The sequence below is a fragment of the Stomoxys calcitrans genome, chromosome 2, assembly GCF_963082655.1.
Source record: "Stomoxys calcitrans chromosome 2, idStoCalc2.1, whole genome shotgun sequence".
In the NCBI taxonomy this organism is placed as follows: Eukaryota; Metazoa; Arthropoda; class Insecta; order Diptera; family Muscidae; genus Stomoxys; species Stomoxys calcitrans.
The window spans coordinates 145,146,092-145,166,041 of NC_081553.1; the positions used below are offsets into that span (position 1 = coordinate 145,146,092).

Genomic DNA, 19,950 nt, shown 5'->3' on the forward strand with positions numbered 1-19,950 from the left:
TTGTATTCCCTTAAGCTGAGTATTCTGTTCAGCTTTTTATGCTGTCTCCCTGCAAAAAAACGTTGACAAAAAATTGACGAAAATAGGCGTGAGAGTAGTACTCTGTTTAAAGTGAGGAAAATTTAAAAAAAAATTAAAGTGGCAACACTTGAAACCATTGTCGGCATCATTTTTTTATGTTTTGTTGGTTTCAATGGTTCGTGTTTCTTTTTTTATTTGCGAAAAAAAAAATAATTTAGTAGAGAAAACAATAAGGGCAGATAAAAAAGTGTTTTGGTATGGAAACAAAAATATTCAATTGCTGTCAAATTCCGCTCGCGGAACAACTAAAACTTTCCACGAGTATTTCCACGAGCGAAATCCGACGCACTCTTTTCTTGGTCAGAACACAAACAATGTCCAACACAACAAAGGCAAAAGTATTGAAGCAGATTTGGTTCGGGGCATTTCGTGAGCGTTTAATTTCATTTGCTATTAAAATTGTGCTAAATTTATGCTGATGCAGAGACATGTCGCTACTATTTTGCTCATAGAACTCATCACCACTTGTACAGTATGTATTCGTATTATCTTTGTCACCATTTTTTATAGTGCATTTTGACAGTTGTTCGTGTGAATAGTCATAGTCAGTACTAGTCACTTGTACAGTATGTATTCGTATTATCTTTGTCACCATTTTTTATAGTGCATTTTGACAGTTGTTCGTGTGAATAGTCATAGTCAGTACTAGTCTTTGGGGGGGGGGGGTAAAGTTACGTTACGTGTCTCCACTAACTCGATAGAGATCAAGTTGGCAACTCTGACTAAACCTACATACATGTGAAGCCGCCGCCGAATGTATCCGGTTTAATCACTTTTCAATTGCCGGCAGCTACGAACAACACCTAATCAAAAACGCTGCCGGTATGCACAGGAAAACAATAAAATAAAAAACAATGATATATCCCATGCAACAAATCAAGCTCGAGGTCTTAGTTGTGGCTGATCAATTTTAATTTATTCTCCCAATATTTCACAATTTCCATGAATTGTATCTTCAACGGGGTTTTTTAATCTACAATTAAATACAAAATGTTTGTAAATACACATCTATTGGCTTATTCTAATACAAAAAAAAAACTGGTACATAAAATGTCAACTATTCACGTTAAATAATATTACAACACAAACACACTTATTCTATGGTAGTTAGACTAGCATCGTCAAGTCTTTATTGCACTGGTATATTTACTTAACGATCTATGTATGTTTCATTCTCTTTCCCTTTTCTGTGAGATGTCTGTAGCTTTTGGCAGTTCCCTCAGTGTCTGCTTTGAAGTTAATTCTACTCTCTGTTGGTAAGTTTATTCTTGTATTAAACGTTCCTTGTAGCTGTCACCCGATCTGTTCTCTCGCTTAGATGCGTACATTATCAAAGTTGGGGGTGTTTTGGTGTTATGCACAGTGATTTATGAGGGCTGTCTTTTGAGTGTTATTTGAATTCCGGTTTGTGGCCTGATACTCTTGTTTTTAATTTATTTTCTGTCGTTCCGACGTATTTCCTTCGCAGTTTATTCGATAAACTACGTTGTGCTCCTCTAGTTTGGGGGTCTTTGATTTTGGATTTGTAAACAAACACCTAAGGATATTGCTTGGTTTGTGTGCTATGGTATATTTGTCTTTGTCATACATTATTGACTGCTCCATTTGTTCTGTGATTTTGGCTGTCTGTCCTCTTATTGTATCTCATATGAAGTCCTCTTTTTATTGAGCCCATCAAGCTAAGTATCACATTCATCGGGAATTTGTTTTTTTTTATCAAAATTTCATTTATCCGTTTTTTGTTCTCTTCGTGGAATTCCTCGTCACTGATGGTTAATATCCCGTGTATAAGGTTCTTGACCGTGTTTATTACCATCCTTTTCGGGTGTTTGGAGAAGAAGTTCATGATTCATGGTTTTTGATAACTTTAGTTTGTTTCCGTGCCTTATCACTGATTGTTGGTTTCATTTTCCATGGAATGAATTGTATGCTGGTTGGTTATTGTACTTTCAGAAATAATCGTAAATAAATCGTCAACATATTTGATCAATATTTTTTTTAGTCGTCATGTTGTTTTCGAAATCCTTTTTGATATGTACGCATATGACTGCCTCTGATTCTCCGTCCTTTGTTATAGGAGTAGTTGCCAACGTCTTCAATGATATGGTCGTTTATAGTGACCGGTGTAAGATTTGATGTTCCTATTCTCATCAATTTGTTATCCTCATGCCTACTTTGGCAGCATTTTCATTCAGTCGTTCCAGTTTCGAATTTATGTGATCGTAGCGATGCGCTAAGAGGCATATATAAATCGCGTAGTCGATGTCTCCGAAGAAGTCGTTAATACCCCAGCGTATACCATAGGGTGCCTTAGCATTATTTGCTTCCAATACGGAGTCTAATAAAATTAAGAATGACGTCGGTGACAGGATGCAACCCTACTTCACTCCTTTGTCGATCCCGAAAGGTCGGCTATCTTTTCCATTGAAACGGACCGAAACTTCAGTATTCCTATACAGCTTCCTAATCGGTGTCACGATTTTTTAAGGGATGCCCTTATTCAACAGCGTGTTCCACATTGAACTTCGCAAAAGTGTGTCAAAAGCGCGCTCGAAGTCGCCGAATAAAAGGTATAGGTGTGTATTAAGTTCTGCAGACTGTTCAATGTATATGCGCAGGAGTTAATGTGGTCGGCACAAGAACGTCCTGGCCGAAAACCTGCTAGCTCCTTCCTCAAAATGCTGTCAAGTGAAGGTAAAATATGCTGCAGAAGAAGACTAACAATCACTTTATTTATTATGTTTAGCAATGTAATCCCTGCAATGGGAGAGGTCACCCTTCTTTGGGATTGTGACCATGATCCCTTTCTTCCATTCCGTGGGGACAGCGTTTGTAACCCAGGGCTCCCTGATTATTGGGGTGATAGCTTGAGCTATGGGGTATGCCCCATACCGCAATAGTTCAGCAGGTATATTATCAGAGCCGGCTGATTTACCGTTTTTGAGTGAGACCAGACCGTCCTCAATTTATTCGCAGGTGGATGGGGCCGTAGATATATTCCTACGTGGATTTCCTCGCACAGGAGGTTTAAGAAAGTCGGAGCTTACGTTGTCGAAGCTTTATTGCTGTTCGGGTGTTGTTAATCCGTGACCTTTTAGTACTGCCGTTGGTCTATATTGTTGCCGCTCATTTATTTTACTGACTAGTAGACACCAGGCATTTCACCAATATTAGCGGCATTGTCGCCTTGCTCTGTCAGCATAATGAAATATATTCGCTTATCCCTGCGAACTAGGCGCTTAACCAGCGAGGTGAAGGTGCGATTTTCAGTCCTTATTTCCTCTATATAGTTTCGTTGCTTATCCATGTTTTTTGGGATATTCGAGCATTGCCTGTGATAGAGGTGGCCGTTCATGTTGCTGTAATGTCGCCCCATGTATGGGTGTTATTTTACAGCTTTTCCGTTAATATTGGCGAGTATTTCGGGGTCTCATAAGTTTAAGAGGTGCTTTTCGTTTGAGTCCTTTTCACGGCGGCTGGGGGTAGGCCTTTTCACATCCATCAGAGAACCCAGAAAGCGTTTGCTGATAAGTACGTGGTCGATTTGATTTCGAGTGTTTCTATTTGGTGATTCCCAAGAATATTTGTTTATATTTTTATGGGGAATTTTGTGCCTCCAATAAAGTGCCGATTTCTTGCGGAGAAATCAACCAATCAGTCGCCATTGTCATTCCTGGTACCGCCAAGTCCTTGCATTCCAATAATTGATTGTAGATTATTGTTGTTATTGCCCACCTTGGCATTAAAATCTCCCATAACAAGTTTAATTTCTCCATTTGGTGCGTGTCACTGAGTCGAGTTGGGAATAGATTGGCCCCTTTGTTTCGTCGTCCTCGGGTTCGATTGGCGCGTAGCATTGTGCAATGGATACTTTGCAGAAATTTGAATTTAATCTTGCCGTCACGATGCGTACGGATATAACAGAATTTTTGACAGAGAGAGGAATGAAAATAACAGGTATACTCTTGAAAGTTTACGTTTACAACAGAGGATAGAGACGTCGTTGAACCCGAAAGAGGACGAAGATAATACAAAGCTACAGTATTCGATCATTCGCTCTCTATTCCTCGTTGTGTGCATATCGTAAAATCTGAGATTTGGAAAAGACATAAATAACCAAGAAATAAAGAAAAGTAGAACAGTTTTTGGTGTATATATATTTGGCTGTGTTTTTATTTTTTTCTGGAATTTTCTGTAACGGTAGTGTGTTTTTTTTCCTCTATTGTTCCTGGTTGAGTGTGTTAATAAGTATACTAGGTGTGTTGTTGGTGGTCGGTCTTTTTAGTGGCTGCTAAAAAGCTTACGTGTCCAAATCATTAATTTTGGCGCACATTGCTGCCGACAAGACTACAAAGAGCAAGAATACAACTTTTGATGCCAATCGAACGTTGAAGATGAACATTAATGACGCTGAAATGTTGGATAACCAGGTAGATGAAGGCGTTGCTACCAATAATTTCGTAGATGTTGCTGCTGGTGCCGATGATCATGCCGGAAATGATTAAAAATACGAGATTGAAAAATGGGTTGTATCTTTATGAGAAGATTAAGGATATAATATCTAAAAATGATCAAATTGACGAGGTTAAAGATTTGGGTCTACATTTATATAAAATTAAACTTCTCAACATAAATGCTGCAAACAAATTTATGAAGAATGAGAAATTGTTGGAGAAAAATATGAGAGCTTTTATTCCCAAAAGCTATGTGGAAACTTTTGGTGTCTTGCGAGATATTCCTCTCTCTATTTCAGAGACTGAAATCAGAGATAATATTCAGTACCACCTGTCCAAAGAAGGTTGCACTCTGAAAGTCATGCCTGTTCAGAGATTTACTAGACGTAAAGTTCTAGAGACCTACAGCCAGATCCAATCAAATCGTTTTGAGATTATAGTCGATATTAAAGATTTTCCACAGATTCCGGATCGTGAGGTAAATACTAAAAACAGAAAAATTGGAATCCAATAGAATTCTGACACCGTGGCCCTATAATAGGGTGGCAAGAAATATGACGGTTGGACGACGGGTGCAACAGACTACATCAAGAACTCAAGTTCGTTCTAGGATATTTGAGGAGCCCAGTCCTTCAAGGCCGGTCTATGAACACCCAAGGTACAACACTGTTTCCGAATTGGAAAGAATAATTAATGAGTTTTTAAAGTTTATAAAAGATAATTTTTCACAGGTTGGACACGAGGCAGGTTTGACAGCTGTGAAACATTTTGCAGACGGAGTCCAAAAAGTCGAGATCGATAATGATCTTGCAATTATTTCTCAAGTAAACAGTTATGAGCATCAAGATACTTTAATGTATTCAATCTCTTCAAAAGAATGTAACGAACACTATATATGTTGTGTTGTCATTTCGTGTGTACTTCCTATTTTCTTTTGAAATTTTTTATTTTATGGACATTCACAATGGTGATTTTTAGTGGCACAACCTATACATGAGCGTAGGACGTACAACAGGGTTTGCCATCTGTGCACAAACAGGTTGTCACATTTTGGCGCCCAACGTGGGGCTGCCTTTACGGTTGTCACATTTTGGCCCAGCAACGTGGGGCTGCCTCTACTGCTGTCACATTTTGGCGCCCAGCAACATGGGACTGCCTTTACTGCTATTGCATATTGGCTACCAACACCATCCATTTAATTAAAATTTTGTTAAGATAAATAATCCAAACTTATGGGAAAGATTCTTTTTCTTATTAGCGGTGTCCCGGAAGGCAAAATATTGCCATGCCTGTGTTGCAACGACTATTAGAATTAATCCAACCATTTAGTCACCAACTAAATTAGATCAGACTGTTATGAAGGCTGGAATCATGTACTCTGATGCTATAAAGCTAGATATTACATTTGTTGTTATTTTTAAATAGAATGATGCAATTTAGAAGGTATTCCATACATAGTAATTTTTTTCAGTGTACCGATTTTTGATCTATTGTTAATATATCCCAAAATTCCAATAAGACATCTTTGTTTAAATCTGATTAGATTTCTTTGTTTTTTTATTGAGGAAAATTTAATGAAATTTGTTACTTTACATCTTAAATTTCAGCTTAAAGTAATTTTTTAAATTTAATTTGAAATTGTTAAATTGAAAATAATTCTTAAAGCCAAATACATATTTTTAAACCATTCTCTATTGTCACTTGATCCGTTACAAGATTTCAGCCATCACACCTATGCATATTGTCCTTATCTGAAAAAGAAAAAAGATATAATTAATTAATACTATCTACATATTTGTTTTTTCTAGTGTTGTTTTTGTAGAATACATGTATAACACTAATCAACTATGTGTATATTGTCTAAAAGATTCTAAAACAATTTCCATACAAAAAAACGAATATATCTAAATTACAATATTTTTATTACCACATAGAAATTGTCTATTTCTTAATACCATTTCAATAAACCAGACATATGTTTTTGCATGTTTACACTGCCATACAAACGAAGTTAATAGTTCCCTGCGGGAAACGTTTAAATATTTTTGAATTATAAAATGACAGAAAGAACAGGCTCTAGATCCTCAGCTCGCATTGCTAACAGAAATTTACAAAATCTGAATTTGAATAAATTCCAAACACAAGCGTTAATCTAGATTCTCTGAACAACACCCCGAATAGGAACACAGACAGATTTGATCCGAATCGTACTGTTATCGAGACAAATGGAAATCAATCACTTAGACAGTTAGGACCTCATCTTCTTTAAGTTCATTAGAGTCTATTACTACACCAGAATACAGCAGTCTAACAGCACGAGAAATTCGAAGAGAATTCTCCAGAATGTCACAACAAAATCGAATGCCTACTCTACCTGAGAATGCCAATTCTTCTGGTGAAGCAAATACTGACGGTATAAGCGTACGTGATTACGTAGACGCATCTATTGGAGCTGCACAGGCTAGCATTATGCGTTCCATAGAACAGAACCTGGCAGTTATGATACCAAGAGCAATTAGAAATTCGTTAGATGAGCGAGGATATATTCCTATACCAAGCAGCCGTAATAATGATCATGAGTCTACTCGCCATGAGCAAGAACAACAACATTTCTCATATCGACAACAACAATTCTACCCAAATAACACAAATTATTTACCAAACCGAGCAATGGACGACAACAGTTACATGCCAAATGACCAATATGGAAATGTACCTTATCCCAACAACTACAATCACACACAAAATTTTGCCATGGGATATAAACCAATCACACCAATCCAATTGCAAAAGGGGGGACTTCGGTTTGATGGCTCATCAAAATCTGTGAGTGTGGAATATTTTGTTTTCAGGGCAGAATCCCTAAGAATTGATTATAATTGTCCATGGGACATATTCGTAAAAGGTTTCCACCATTTACAGAGTGGACGAGCTCACGATTGGTTGTGGGAATTCAGGCAACAAAACCCTTTTTGCCAATGGGAACAACTTAAATATCATTTTGTCCGGAAGTTCAGAAATTTCAAAAGTGACTTCGAAATTCAAAGGAAAATTATGGAAAGAAGACAAATGCTATCCGAGTCGGCTGATATTTTTATTTCGGAGATTATTAAGTTGCGAAACCAAATGCGTTTTCCCATACAGGATTCCGAAATGATTCCAGTCATAAAAGAAAACTTAAAAGATGGTCTTATTCAGCTCATATACCCAAAGAATATTGAGTCATTGGATAAACTAATGGAAGAATGTAAACGAGCCGAGAGAACAGTAGCAAAACGCTTATCTTTTCGCCAACCACAACAACACCTAAACTACAGAAGAGTGAATGAGATGCAAGCCGAATTTTTACCTAATGTAGACACACATGAAGTCGAGGCAATGATACACAATTCCAAACAACTAGTTTGTTATTGTATCACCACAGGTAATACAATCGACAATCAACCCGATGTTGACAATTTAACCCCTACATCAGCCAAAAGAACACCTGGTCAAATTAATATTCAAAAGCCTACCTGTTCACACACCCATGAACGAAAACTCAAAGCCATAATACCTTATAATGATCGTTTGGAGCGTTATGAAAGAATCCGATCGGAAATATTTAAAGATTTCGTACCTGGCACAAGCAAAAGGATTTTAAAGGCCAGAAAAGGATATGAACGAAGAAAGAAAGAACGACATGAAATCGCTTCTGCCTGTCTGAACATCGAAAACGACATACGTCCATATATGAATGTTAAATTGAATGGGCATGAATTTAAAGGTTTGATGGACAGTGGTGCTTCAATTAGTTATTTAGGAAGTTCATGTTTAGAGAATGTAAGGTAAAAATTTACTGTAGAATGCGGTGATAAGAAGCGCGAGATGTTAAGACAAGAACTAATACTAGGATATGAATTTTGTAATGAATTAGGCATACGAATTTGTTTTGACAATATGATTAATGAAATCGATTATAGTCTGGTTGAGAATAGACCAATACATGAACTATCCCCTTTGCAGGAAATTGTGTTTGAAGATGTAAAACAGTCTTTTAGGTGCTATTCCGAATTTGGACTAGGTAAGACACACGTTGAGCGTCATATAATCGATATAGGGGATGCAGCCTCCAGAAAAATGAGATATTTTCCAGTGAGCCCTGCTGTTCAAAGACTTATGTACGACGAACTTGATAGAATGTTAGAGTTAGATGTAATTGAAATAGCGGAAAATGCAGAGTGGAATAATCGTGTTACTCTTGTGGTCAAACCAGGTAAAAACCGTCTTTGCTTGGATGCTAGAATGTTAAACAAGGTTACTCGCAAGGACGCATATCCACTGCCTAACATCGACGGATTGTTATCGAGGTTGGGCGACACACACTTCATTTCAGGAATAGATCTGAAGGATGTATTTTGGCAAATTCCTCTGGAGGAATCGAGCCGACCGTTGACAGCATTCACAGTACAAGGCCGTCCACATTACCAGTTTAAAGTAATGCCTTTTGGATTGTGCAATGCTGCTCAACGGATGTGCCGCCTGATGGACAAAGTGATTCCTTCAGAGTTGAGAGACCGAGTTTTCGTATACCCAAATGATTTACTTGTCGTGTCACCCAATTTCGAAACACACATGCAAATGCTCAAGACGGTTGGACAGAAGTTAACGGCAGCAGGACTGACAATCAATATGGGAAAATCAAAATTTTGCCATAAAGAATTGCAATATTTAGGTTATATTGTTGGTGGCGGAAAACTGAAGACAGACACTAGCAAGGTTGAGGCTATTGCTAATATTAAGCCACCCAGATGCGCAAAGGATGTCAGGAAATTTTTGGGGACTGTAGGTTGGTATCGTAGATTTATCTATGAGTACTCTACACAAACAGCTCCACTGACCGATACACTCAATAAATCGCCCAAATTTTCCATGACTCCTGAGGCTTTAGCTGCATTTGAGCAATTGAAATTGCGTCTGATCTCTAGTCCTGTTTTAACCAGCCCTAACTTTGATAAACCCTTTTTTATATACAATGCGATGCATCAAATGTAGGCGTGGGTGCCGTCCTTTTTCAGAAGGACAATGATAATGAAGAACACCCAATAGAGTACTACTCAAGAAAATTAAATTCAGCACAACGAAACTACTCTACTACCGAGAAGGAATGCCTTGCAGTTTTGTTGGCTATTAAACGCTTCGGGCAATATGTTGAGCTCATGGAGTTTACTGTCATAATTGACCACTACAGTTTACAGTGGCTGATGAGACAACATGACCTTAATGGCCGTTTAGCACGCTGGAGTTAAAAACTCCAGGGATATAAATTTACCATCGAGCATAGAAAAGGCACTAAAAATATGGTACCTGTCATGCTATCAAGACTTGATATGGAAGAAGTCGAGTTTGAGCGAACAGGCATAATTGATTTCAACTCGAAAGAATTTGAAAGCGAGAAATATTTGAAATTAATCGACACAGTTGAGCAAAACAAAAATCGACTACCTGATCTGAAAGTATCAGAAGGTGTTGTGTACAAGCGAGTAAAATTCAATAGAGAAGAAACCCAAACAGAAGAATCTGGCTACCTGAGAATCTAACAGATGAAGTGATACGAAAATCACACAACGAAAACACATCTCATGGTGGTATAGCAAAATCACTTTATGACATACGGCAATTTTTCTATTGGCCATCGATGGTATCTCAAATAAAAACCTTCATAAGCATGTGCGACACTGGCAAAGCGACAAAACACCTCAGGCAAACATTAAGACCACCAATGGGAAAAGAAACTACAACAACAAGACCATTCCAGAAAATCTATGTAGATTTTCTAGGACCTTATCCACGTACCTGTTCTGGAAAAGCCTTTATATTTATAGTATTGGACCACAAGACAAAATTTATCATTCTAAAAGCAATGTCCAAGGCCACGGTTAAATTGGTAAATAAATTTCTCATAGAAGAAGTTTTTCATAAATTTGGTGTCCCCGAAATAATCCATTCAAACAATGGAAAACAATTTATATCTGATGCCTTTCAAAATATGCTTAAGATATTTGGATTACGGTACATGAGAACAGCAATACACTCATCGCAATCAAATGCTAGTGAAAGGGTAAACCAAACTATACTTAGCTGTATTAGAAGATACCTACAAACTGATCAAAAACGATGGGATGAAAATCTATCTCGTATTGAATGCTCAGTAAGAACGACAGTTCACGCATCAACAAGCGTAACACCCTATTTTGCACTCACAGGCTATAACATGATCACACATGCGGATGCCTACGAAATTTTAAGAAAATTAGTAGCACTTTCTGATGGCGATACACAAATTTTACCAAAAGCGAAAGAAATGAAAGGACGTACAACAAGAGAATTAAGAAAAATGTACAATTCAAACCTGGACAAGAAGTTTTTAGAAAAAATGTTGTCCGAAGCAATTTCTCAAAAGGTATTAATGCAAAGCTATGCAAACAGTGGCTCAAATGTCGAATAAAAAAGACCTATTGGAAACTGCCAATATGAAATTGAGAATTTAAATGGAAAACTAATCGGAATAATTCACATTTGAAACAATAGACAGACCTAAACATACCCTACACCTAACTTAAAGCTACGCTGTACTAGACTTTATTGCTATGAGTATTAGTAACTCTTACCAATGGCTCTTGCCACAATTAGGTCGCAATTATTTTATAGATGTCAGATCATAGCAGCATACTAGATGTTTCGTGATGTTACCTGAAATTTAGAAATGAAAGATATATATTTAAAATAATTTATGAGAAAGATTACCTGAAAAGAGGAGAAAACGAATTAGAACATTGCAATAGATGAATTTCAAAAAATATACTTATCTTCCCATTACAGATCCTTAGGTATTTGATTGTGTTGTTAGCTTTGACGGACAGACATGCGTGTGCATCATTTTGTATGGACATCGTTAGATGGTATTCACCCATAGATTTTGTTACCTGCTACCTACGAACATATTTTTTGGGGCAATACAGGAACTATGCCAATGAATAGGCAGGGACGGCAGTTGCACCCAATTAGGCACACACAGTAATAAGGCGATTTGACAATTTGTCATGGACTTTCCAGCGTCCATTCCTATTATTTTGCACACATTTTATACAGGCTTTTGCGGCAGGCCATTTGTTTTCGTATCTAACTTTCATAGAAAATCCAATCTCAGTGGACATGTATGGAACATACTTCTTGTTGTTACTAAGCAATATAAAGGCAAAGAGGCTTCTACGAAAGGCACATTAGATTTCAACATTTTGTCAGCGACAGGAAACTTCCACAACACAGACAACAACCTTTTGTAATTGTTTTTAAGATATGTTTCACAAATGGATTTCCATGTTTGGCATATTTTTCTGTAAGAGATAGACTTTTACTTTAAAATGTACATTATTTCTTTTCATTTGCAATTTTCTTACCTTTTGCTTGTGTACGTTAGGATTTTGCATTGGACATTTCTTTTGTCGCCTTGGGTATTTGTTTTGGTTGATATCTACATGCAACAATGACAAATAACAAGCACAATTAACATTTTTAGCACGCATTTAGTTTGAGCCTTTCCCAACTATTTTAATTTCACTGGCTACATAAAAATAGCTGGCTTTGTAACGAACACTATATATGTTGTGTTATCATTTCGTGTGTACTTTCTATTTTCTTTTGACATTTTCTATTTTATGGACATTCACAATGGTGATATTTAGTGGCACAACCTATACATGAGCGTAGGACGTACAACAGGGTTTGCCATCTGTGCACAAACAGGTTGTCACAAGAATGAGAGCAAACTGGAATTTTTCCCAAGTAATGATGGATGATGGACGGGAGGCCACCGTAGCGCAGAGGCTAGCATGTCCGCCTATAACGCTGAACGCATGGGTTCGAACTTGTCGAGACCATCAGAAAAAAATTTTCAGCGGTGGTTTTCCTCTCCTAATGCAGGCAACATTTGTGAGGTACAATGCCTTGTTGAACTTCTCTCTAAAGAGGTGTCGTACTGCGGCATGCTCTTCGGACTCGACTATAAAAAGGAGGCAGGCCCCTTATCATTGAGCTTAAAACTTGAATCGGACTGAACTCATTAATATCTAGAAGTATGCCACTGTTCCTTGGTGGAATGTTCATGGGCAATATTTGCAATGATGGATACGATATTTGTTGCTTGGCCGAGACTTTTTCGCAAAGATGACAGATTGAACAAAGGTAAAATCTTAAACTTTAATATTATTGAGAAACCTAGATCGGATGGTTATGGTGGAGTTGCCATTGGTTTTGGAAAATATATCAACTTTACTGTCATTAAGTTTTAAACTAACTATGACATAATTATGGCAAGGACAAATAATCTTAAACGAAATTTTGTTATTTGTTCAGTATATTTGCCACCGGCGGTTGATTTGAAATTTCACGTCTTTTAACATTTCTTGAGAACTACAGTAATGTAATGCTTGTTGGTGATTTCAATGCCAGGAATGCTGCTGGGGTGACTATGTGTCTGCCCCTTAGGGCAAAGTCCTACATGAACTAATGGAAAGATCGAGTTTTGTTTGTTTTAATGATGAATCGTTTACCTTTAAAAATAATCTGTTGGATGACAGGGGTTCTATTTTGGATCTATGGAATATTTGGATAAAATGGAAGGTTTGCCGTTTAGGCTGGGTGGCAGCTATCACTTCCCAATCAGAATAGAGCTGACACAGAATGCGATATCGCATGGAAGATTTCTAGCCAAAAATAAACTTATGGACTCCTTGAGTAAAGTCAGTCTGGAACCGGACATTAATCTTATTGAAGACCTTTTGAAGCAGGGATGAAGGAGCCTACTATATCTATCAATAAAACGCCCAAATGCTGATGGCATACCAGGCTGGAAGCCTCGACAAAAGAACGAAGAAATGCAACAAATATCCGACACTTGAGAACTTGAACAATGCTAGTCAGGCAGTTAAAGAGTGGAAGGAGGCGGTGGCTCTTGCTAAAAAGAAGAAGTTCATGGAGAAAATCATGGAACTGATTAAAAATCCAGGCACGAAGGAAGCGTGGAATTTTGTCAAAAATGTGACTGGCCGCGGCCGTTTGAAGGGAATAAATTCGTGGAACCAAGAAAATAATGAACAGTATCTTCAATATGTGAAAGGGCAGTTACCAGATAATGGTATAGTTCTGGAATAACTTCCTTTTGAGTTTGAAGAAATGGACAAAGTTTTTAGGAACAAGAAGAAGTCGTCCCCTGGCGGATGGGACGGTGTGACATATGAGATGATAAATGCTCTACCTGAGTTAGGTAGGATCATGCTACTGACAGTGTTGAATAATGCCTTTCAAGAGAATAGTATTAAAGAGAGCTAGAGACCAGAGATGGTCCGTAATACGATTTTTTAGGTTTCCGACTGTCAAAAAGTTGTAAAAGTCGTAAACGTCGTATACTTGTATAAAACGTAGAAAAAGTCGCAAACGTCATAAACCTTAATAACTCAGTGTAAAAGTTTGATTTTTAACAAATATTATTGTCACTTATTTCTTGTATATAGAAGAGTTTATATGTAAAAAAATTTCGCAATAAAAGAAATATTAAGTTTTTTTTTAATTTTTGCATTTACATTTTTCACACAATAAATTGGAAATATACGCAAATTTCAAGTCAATTTATAAAGTAACGTTTAAGGATTTTTTTGTGAAGCAAAAAATCAATAAATTATTAGTTTTCATCAATTATATTTAGAAATTGCAATTATTTTGTATCCTTTTGCAAAATTATTTGCTTCTCCCGTTTTAATTTGCTTTTTGAAAGCTGTTGTAAACGACATATGTTAAAAATGCATGACATGAGGAAGTGTCAAGTGAAATGGTACATGGAGTGTTAATACTTATGCCAAAATTTTTAGTTAATCATATCAAAAAATCGACATATTTTCGTTCGAATTTTTTTTCTGTCAGAAACCTAGTTTTTTGGCTAGGTTTACGACGTTTTCGACGTATGTAATATACGTCGGAAATGTATGTCATATACGTCACTGTTTCTGACAGGCCATCTCTGCTAGAGACACATCAAGATTGTCCCAAATCGCAAACCTAGTAAGGAATTATAAAAATTTTAGGCCCATTTCACACTATGTGAATTGGATTATTAACTTTTTTTCAAGAAGAATTGTTCGAATTGGGACGAGTTTATAGAAGTAAATAATGGATTACCGCGGAGGAGCTGCTTCTCGCCCATACTTTTTAACATATATACGACGAGTTTGCATTCTGTGGAAAACAGGTACAAATTTGTTTGTCAGTATGCAGATAATTTTTTAATTATGACGTTTGACAAAGTCCTTCAAGAAGCTGAGAAGAATCTAAATTAAAAAATCGAGTTTTATGATATATGCCCCAATTTGAACATTTCTTTCAATGCTGCGAAGACACATGTGATGTACCTTGCGAAGGGAAGCGAGAAGAAAATTAGAAAATTTAAAAAAAATGAAGGTAATGACTTTCAAAATGCGTTATTACGCAGATGTCTGGGAGTACCTCCCTCAACAACTGTTCATGCACTGTATGCATTGGCGGGAAAAATGCCTCCAGGTGAGCGGAGTATTTATCTAACTGCAAAGGAACTCATAAATCATAAATGGTCGAATAAACCTTTGTATAATATAGTGGCGGATAATTCTTATGTTAAATCAAGCTATATCCATGTATACCATCTTTTTTCTGGCATTATTGACAACATCTCAATTGTAAAACATGATGTGAAAGCGGAGAAGCTCAAAGTAAACATGTCCGTAATACAAGGCAGGATCAAGGATCTACCAAACTAAATGGTTAAGACAGTATATGGTCGAGAAATTTCTGGATATAGAAGTGATGGTTTTGTAATATTAACAACCGATGCGTCTGTTGGTGAGATTACAGCAGGATGTGCTGTTTACAAACGTACACATCAAAACAAATTATTTTTTAAGATTTATCGTAAAACATATTTATATGCTGAGCTAGTAGCTTTACGAAAAGGCGTTCAAATTGCCATTGAGGGTAAATATAATAGTTTTGCTATTTTTACCGACTCTCTGAACACTTGCAAACTACTAGCTGCCACAGAAACTGACAACTTCCTTGTAGCCGAGTTTTAAGCTTTGCTAAGAGCTTCGAGCGTGGAAAGTTATCATATTGTTTGGACTCCAGCACAATTAATGAGATTGCCGATGAAACTGCAAAAAGTGCAATAGATGTTGGCGCCCCAAATAACTGTAATGTTTATACCAGAGGAAGGTCTGAAAGAAGTTTAAAGTGAATTGGTTAAAATGTGGAATTTTGATTTTCAAAGAACATCATGTGTAAAAGGAAAGTTCTATGCCAGTATATGCCCCAATGTTAACCAAGTTACTATTATAATAATTGGATAAAGGATGAAACGAGAATTTGATGTTACCAAACATCATCGATTTAAGATATATTGAAACAGTCTCATACAATTAAACACATTCATTCAAGCATTTTAAGAAAGTTGCACAATTTAAACTCTTTCACACACATTCATTCACATACACACTCACTCCCATACACGTACACACACAGTCATTTACGTACGCACAGTCATTTGCACCCACACTTTCGTTTGAGCACACGCACATACATACACATTCTTTCGCATACACACACATTCATTCGCACACACACGCACAAAGCATTAGTTTTGGGTCACAGCTTAATATACCCATAATCTATGTTTTTTCCACTCAGCACCGCTTAAACAATAATCGCAGTTGAACTTTAATACAAGAGGAAGTATAATATACATCACAAAGTGATATAGTTGTACAAGCAATCAGCAAGGACAGCTGACTGTTATACCTTGGCTTTTGTGAGGTCTTCCTCCGCCATCTCGAATGAAATTTAAAAAAAGCTCCGTTACAATAGTTTAGATGGTTCTGTAATATTAGATTTTAATTTTTCGCAGCAATATTTTATTTATTTTTTTATTTATTATAAATGTGTCGTGATATCCAGTTTTTAATAAATTAAGAGAATAATGCAAATGTAAACATATGTATGTATGTAAAAACTATAAACGTAACAAACAGAACAAAATATTTTAAATGCGTCACTTGTTAAAAGATTTCAACAAATAAACGCTTGAAAAAGTCGGAAAAAGCCGACGAAACATCGAGAAAAGAATGAAATAAGCTTTTTTACTTGCATTTGGAACATATTGACCCTACCAACCCGCAAGAATCACGTAAGAGTCACTAACAAATATAATAGACATGTCTCATCGTCTAATGGCTGCTTTAAAACCTTTTTTGAAAAGATTTTAACGAGTCAATACCGTGTTTAATCGCTCATATATATTGGGTTGCCCAAAAAGTAATTGCGGATTTTCCATATAGTCGGTGTTGACAAATTTTTTCACAGCGTGTTGTTAATGGTGGTGTTTCAAGGTTGGGATTTATCTGACGATAAAACCCCGTTTGTGGTGCCATGAATTGCCTTGCCGGTATGCTGGCGTTTAGCGCGGCTAGGGCTCGCCGGATGGGGGTGGTTCTTGCAACCATGACATCTATCACACCATAAACCAAAAAAATCATACCGGTCTTTGCGTAAGAAAGAAAGAAAAAGGTAGGCCAAAATAAGTCCATGAAAAAAAAGGAACAGGAGACAATGTCGAAAAAAAAACAAACACGTTCACTCACGAAATTAATGGACAAATAACCTACACTGCACCGGACGATACGTGGCTTGGCGGCTGGTATGCCAAGCACTTGGCCCTCCCACAGAAGCCACGATCGGGCTTCACCATGATACCTACACCATGCCCTAGGTATCCCAACATCGGTACCCCTACTTACCTCTTACATGCTCCCTACCACCTTCCTAAAATCGGCCTAAGCCAAACACATTTCTAATTCCGTATTCCAAACGTTATAAAACTGCCCTCTTTATTGTCACAAGTACAAAGAAATCTTAAATAGAATTCCAACAATGACATCCACCGTTCGCCTTCGATCCGATCATTTCTATCCGCTGAAGTAAGGTTCCCGGTTTGCTTCGGCCGGGCTGCCGCTGATGTCCGTCCGCGTATAAACGTCGGTAGTTGGTTCTGTCCGTCCGTGTTGTCTATATGAATATATTCCGCCTTTTCTGTTTTCTTTCAATCAATTCCTTTTTCTCCTTTTAGGTTTGACAAGCTGATATCCCCACCTAACGGGCAAAAGCTCCCTGATCAACGTATTGAGGACCTACCCGGATTAGAGCTCTGATCCTAGCGCCTACGGTTCCTCTAAAACGGAACTCACTAAATTTAAGTTGGGACAGATAACCCTTCTTGTCTCCCCCAGGTAAAAAAGGAAAATTAATATATATATATATATATCTAGATAGTATTGGGCACAAATATATTTATATATGTAAGTATTTACTGTAAAAAAAAAAGGTCTGTCTTTATAGGTCGTCCGTTTTGGTCCGGAGTCCGGCATTTACCCTTGCAACCCGGGGAGGTTGCAAGCATCAGGAGCTCCCACGTTGATTGGAGTGGCGATGGTGACTGGGCGTGGCTGATGACCGACGATAGGTGTATTGTAATTATTCCTTATTTTGCTTATACTTCATATATTTTCCAGACTCTCTATTTAGGCTATAAATCCAATTCAGTTTGTAGGTTAAGCCTTTTTTTTATTTGTAGGTTAAGCTCTATTTAGTTTGTAAGTTAAACTCTATTTAGTTTGTAAGTTACACTCTATTTAGTTTGTAAGTAACACTCTATTTAGTTTGTAAGTTAAACTCTATTTAGTTTGCAAGTTACACTCTGTTTAGTTGGTAAGTTTTAATCTCATATAGTTTTTAGGTTGTAACTTCCTGATGCACGTAGTTTTTAGGATTAATTCGCATGTAGTTTTTCAAGATTAATTGACACGTAGCTTTTAAGATTGTTCGGCATGTAGATTTTAGCCTTGTGTTTTTCTTTCTTATTTGTAGTTGATTAATTAATTTAGGTTGTAGCCAAAAATGCAAATTTTCTTGAACACAAATTCACGGCAAATAAAAAACTCTTTCGCTACCACTGGTGTTTTATTTTCTCTTTTCCTTTTTTTTTTTGTTCATAGCGTTTATATTAAGGTAAAAGTGGTTCACACTGCTTTGTGGCACCGGGCATTTCACTTAACCGCAGACACTTGCAGAAAAAACTTTCTTCTCCAATCTCTCGCAGACAAACTCTCTCCTCTCCATCCAGCCAGCTCCAATATCCAGATCCAAAAGAAAGGGAAAAGCCCAGGAAATCGGCCATTTTCCCTAAATTTCCTAATATGGCTTTTTCCTTTCGCTTTTTCCCTTATTTTTGATATTTGGCCCCAAGCGACCTGACATATATCAATTCCAATCTGTGGCCAGCTGTTTCGGCCGCGTTGCCAACCAAATGAACATCATGATATTCACAATAGTGTCAATATGGGGACCTACTAACGCCCTGACATCGCGCACACAACAAACCCAACCATCCTGCCGATATCACTATCAAAGGATGGGAGGGAAAAAAGGTGCGATTTCTCGCAGTGTAGAAAGGTTAAAAATCCGGCTGTTTACGAATGGGCAACCCTAAAATGTGATCCGAACTGGCATCCCTATCGACTAATCGCTTAATTAGTGGAATCCGCCGTTCAATTGGTGGAATTAATCGTCGCCCTAGCTCAACTCTTTTAAGAACTTTTATTCAACACAACTCAATTCCCGGGCCGGCCTCTCACTGGAGAAGGTGTCTAGGACACGTCAACGTATACCACATTACAAGCCTTTACCTTAAATAGCTGATTTTCACAACTAAAATTTGCACTTCCATACGTGTGTCCATCCCTTTATTTTATATCTCAGCGTGTGAACCCCCTAATACGAAATGACATACGCGCTCGTCACTAGGGCCGGGCCTATGGATATCAACTCGTGATGAATGAAATGGATAGCTAAAGGCCAAAGAAGAAGAAATTACTTCATTTTGTCAATGGGACGACCGCAGCAGCACCAATGGAAACAAATGGTAAGTATTATTTGTGAAAAAAAATAAATGAAAATAAACCAGTGACCCTGCTAGGGCAAAATAAAACGTGTTCTAATAAAAAACAGGTGCGGGCGTGTTGGAAAAAAAAAAAAAAATAAAAATTGCGTATAAAATCTATGAATGAAACCGGCGAGTGTGTGTGTGTGTGCGTGTGTGTGAATAAATAAAAGAAACTAAAAACCCATAAATACCTTAAAAAAAAAGATGGACAATTCAAAGAAAATGTTGGGGAAAGTTCACGGAATCTCAAAAAAAAAACATACAACCCCAAATCAAAAAAAACTTCAACCGAAATGTTTCAGAAAACTAATTTGCCCAACCCAACAAACCACCCATTAGCCACCAGTAGCTAAGGCCACT

The 19,950-nt window shown here is 37.3% G+C and overlaps 1 long non-coding RNA gene across 1 annotated transcript; it reads right to left on the reverse strand.

Moving 5' to 3' along the window:
• Positions 1-6,136: 6,136 nt before the first annotated feature.
• LOC131995267 (uncharacterized) lies at positions 6,137-12,210 on the reverse strand. Its single transcript, XR_009397335.1, has 4 exons — positions 11,975-12,210; positions 11,852-11,911; positions 11,186-11,783; positions 6,137-6,286 (listed from the first exon to the last, which is right to left on the reverse strand). It is a non-coding gene; the product is annotated as an uncharacterized LOC131995267 (long non-coding RNA).
• Between the last annotated feature and the right edge of the window lie 7,740 nt (positions 12,211-19,950).